Genomic DNA, 4,295 nt, shown 5'->3' on the forward strand with positions numbered 1-4,295 from the left:
AATCATTGATGCCCCACGAGGTGATATCTTCATGGAGCCCCAGTCCGAGGGTGATTGACCGTCATCTTGAACTTCTTCCATTTTCTAATAATTGCGCCAACAGTTTGTTGCCTTCTCACCAAGCTGCTTGCCTATTGTGCCTGTAGCCTCTCCCAGCCTTGTGGCAGGTCTAACCAATTTTATCCCTGATGTCCTTACACAGCTCTCTGGTCTTGGCCATCTGTGGAGAGGCTTGGAGTCTGTTGTTTGATTGAGCGTGTGGACAGGTTGTCTTTTATACAGGTACCGAGTTTTCAACACAGTGCAGTTAATACAAGTATATGAGTGGAGAACAGGAGGGCTTCTTAAAGAAAAACTAACAGGTCTGTGAGAGCCGGAAATTCTTACTGGTTGGTAGGTGAACAAATACTTATGTCATCGCAATAAAATGCAAATTAATTACTAAAATCACTACAATGTGATTTTCTGGATTTTTGTTTTAGATTCCGTCTCTTCACAGTTGAAGTGTACCTATGATAAAAATTACAGACTCTCTACATGCTTTGTAAGTAGGAAAACCTGCAAAATCGGGCAGTGTATCAAATACTTGTTCTCCCCACTGTATAAGTTATATACGCCGCTTAGTTATGATCTTCATGCCTTAAAGTAATGGGCGACTTTTCTCTTTCCTTATTGTTCTTCGCTTGGCATAATACGGACTTGGTCTTTTACCAAATAGGGGTATCTTCTGTATACCACCTCTAACTTGTCACAACTYAACTGATTGGCTCAAACGCATTAAGGAAAGAAATTCCACAAATTAACAAGACACACCTCTTAATTGAAATGCATTCCAGGTGACTACCTCATGAAGCTGGTTGAGAGAATGTAAAGCTGTCATCAAGGTAAACGGTGGCTACTTTGAAAATAATATTTTGATTTATGTAACACTTTTTTTGGGTTACAACATGATTCCATATGTTATTTCAYTATTATTCTACAATGTAGGAAATAGTACAAWTAAAGAAGAACYTCTTGAATGAGTAGGTGTGTCCAAACTTTTGACTGGTACGGTATCTCACCTTGCGCTCCCTCCCGGTGCAACGTGGTGTACAGGGCCTGGGATAGGGGATCTACTTTCCGGGCCTGGGGTAGTGGATCTGGGTTTAGGGCCTGGGGTAGTGGATCTGGGTTTAGGTCTGGTTTGGAGGTGAGGTTTAGGCCTGGGGCCCACTCCCTCCCACGTCGCACTGTCCTCTGTGAAGGTGGCAGCCGCAGGAAAGTCATTACTACCATATTCATCTATGGGGAGACACACACACCGAGAGAGAGCGAGAGACACACACACAGAGAGACAGAGACACCAAGAGAGAGCGAGAGAGAGACACAGAGAGAGAGACAGACACACACAGAGAAAGAGAGACACACACACACAGAGAGAGAGAGACACACACACACAGAGAGAGAGAGATACACATACAGAGAAAGAGACAGACAGACACAGATACACCGAGAGAGAGCGACACACACAGAGAAAGAGACAGATACACCGAGAGAGAGCGAGAGCGAGACAGACACACACAGAGAAAGAGACAGAGACACCGAGAGAGAGCGAGAGCGAGACAGACACACACAGAGAAAGAGACAGAGACACCGAGAGAGAGACACACACAGAAAAAGAGAGACACACACACACAGAGAAAGAGACAGACAGACACCGAGAGAGCGAGAGAGACACACAGAGAAAGAGACAGACAGACACCGAGAGAGAGCGAGAGAGAGACAGAGACACACACAGAGACACCGAGAGACACACACACAGAGACAGAGAGAGAGAGAGAGAGGTTATAATACCAGATATTCAAAACGAGTTATCTTTATAAATTGGGGGACATTAACAGTAGCCTGATTCACAGATCGGTTTGTGACAACGCATTGTCACTTAGCATATTGGCAAGACAGCACAAACTGATGTGGGACTAGTCTAGTTGTTTACCTTCAATACCAGACAGGACATTAAGCGCCTTCTCAAAGTCTCCATGGGCAATCAGCGCATCAGAGCTCTGCTCACGCGTAAATCCCATTTCCTAGGATAAAAAAACATCACACATTCAATCAGCACGTTAGAGAGAGAAGTTATAACACGATAATGCGTTGGGCAGACTGCACCACTCTCTGGAGAGCCCTGAGGTTGCGGGCGGGTCATTTATTAGTCAACTAAGTAGGTACACAAGCGTGCACACACACACACACACATCTATGCAGGTGGAAAGAGAGAGACCGAGATATTATATGCATCTTATTTAATGACACCCTATGGGCAGGTAATGGAAGAGATGCTGCACTACAGAAAGCATTATAACCTGGAATAGATGTTGACCGAATTAATTCAGAGGGCTGAGAAACAACTGGAACCAGGACTTCAGGAAACAGCAGAGGGACGTGAAGCCCTATCCCCTATCCACATCGACGAGAACGCAGTGCAGGTGGAAAACGTCAAGTTCCTCGGCGTACACATCACGGACAATCTGAAATCGTCCACCCACACAGACAGTGTGTTGAAGGAGGCGTAACAGCGCTTCTTCAACCTCAGGAGGCTGAAGAATTTTGGCTTGGCACCTAAAACCCTGACAAACTTTTACAGATGCATAATTGAGAGCATCCTGTTGGGCTGTTTCACCGTCTGGTACGGCAACTACACCGCCCGCAACCACAGGGCTCTCCAGAGGGTGGTGCGGTCTGCCCAACGCATCACCACTTTAATAAATTGGAACACTAGTCACTTTAATAATGTTTACATATTTTGCATTACTCATTTCATATGTATATAATGTATTCTATCCTACTGTATCTTAGTCTGTCGCTCTGACATTGCACACCCAAATATTTATATATTCTAAATTCCATTCCTTTACTTTAGATGTGTGTGTATTGTGAAATTGTTAGATATTACTGCACTGTTGGAGCTAGAAACACAAGCATTTCGCGACACCCACAGTAACATCTGCTAAATACGTGACTAATAAAGTTTGATTGTTTTGATGTTGACAGAATGAATGAAGGTTCACAGTTAAGAACATTTATCAAAAGGAAACTTTTAATTGAGGCAAAAAAACTAAAATAAATGTAAACAATTTTGGAAAAAGCCAGTTTAAGAGGAAAGGGGCAAAGAGAAATGTTAGGGAGATGAGGTTCCATCAACTTTCAGTTTGATAAAGGGTGGCTACTTTCAAGAATCTAAAATATAGTTTGATTTGTTTAACATTTTTTTTGGTTACTACATGATTCCATATGTGTTATTTCACAGTTGTGATGTCTTCACTATTATTCAACAAATGTAGAATTTCTTTATAATTTTTTTTTAAATAACTTGAATGAGTAGGTGTCCAAACTTTGGAATGGTACTATATGTGTTGATGTACGCTGGCCCTCTTCAAATAAACGTAATAATTGTAATGTAGGTGAAAAGAGATATAGATTTTCTTTCTACCTATGTAGAACATGTAGTAATATTATAATATATGTTATATTAAAAGAGGCTTCCGTACATACCATCAGCATCATGATCTGAACTGTCACCAACTCCTGAAGAGCGTTAATGACATAGCAGAGCCGATACAACATGCCGTTATGACATAGCCACGAGCGTTAATGACATAGCAGAGCGATACAACATTGCGTTAATGACATAGCAGAGCGTTAGATGACATAGCAGAAGCGATACAAAACATGCGTAATGACATAGCAGAGCATAGCAACCATAATACATAAGCAGAGCATTAATGACATAGCAGAGCCCGTTAATGTCGATAGCAGAGCAATACACATGCGTTAATGACACTGCAGAGCGTTAATGTCATGGCCAGGAGCGTTTACAAAACAAAGTTAATGGACGATAGCAGGAGCATTAATGACATAGCAGAGCGATACGAAACATGCGTTAATGACATAGTAGAGGCGTTAGATGACATAGCAGAGCGTTACAACATAAGTTTAATGACAAGCAGAGCATAATGACAAGCAGAGCGCATACACATGCGTTTAATGACATAGTAGAGCGTAATGACATAGGCAGAGCGTAATGACCATAGCCAGAGCGTTAATGGAATAGCAGAGCGATACAACATCGTTAATGGACATAGGTAGAGCGGATAATGACATAGCAGAGCGTTAATGACATAGCAGAGCGTTATGACATAGCAGAGCATACAACAAATGCGTTAATGACATAGCAGAGCGATAATGACATAGCAGAGCGTTAACTGACATAAGCAGAGCGGATACAACATGCGTTAAGACATAGCAGAGCGATTAAT

The 4,295-nt window shown here is 42.2% G+C and overlaps 1 long non-coding RNA gene across 1 annotated transcript; it reads right to left on the reverse strand.

Moving 5' to 3' along the window:
* Nucleotides 1-1,045: 1,045 nt before the first annotated feature.
* Nucleotides 1,046-3,568, reverse strand: LOC139026446 (uncharacterized). Its single transcript, XR_011478228.1, has 3 exons — nucleotides 3,532-3,568; nucleotides 1,976-2,066; nucleotides 1,046-1,281 (listed from the first exon to the last, which is right to left on the reverse strand). It is a non-coding gene; the product is annotated as an uncharacterized lncRNA (long non-coding RNA).
* Between the last annotated feature and the right edge of the window lie 727 nt (nucleotides 3,569-4,295).

This window comes from Salvelinus sp. IW2-2015, unplaced genomic scaffold, assembly GCF_002910315.2.
Source record: "Salvelinus sp. IW2-2015 unplaced genomic scaffold, ASM291031v2 Un_scaffold4799, whole genome shotgun sequence".
Taxonomy (NCBI): Eukaryota; Metazoa; Chordata; class Actinopteri; order Salmoniformes; family Salmonidae; genus Salvelinus; species Salvelinus sp. IW2-2015.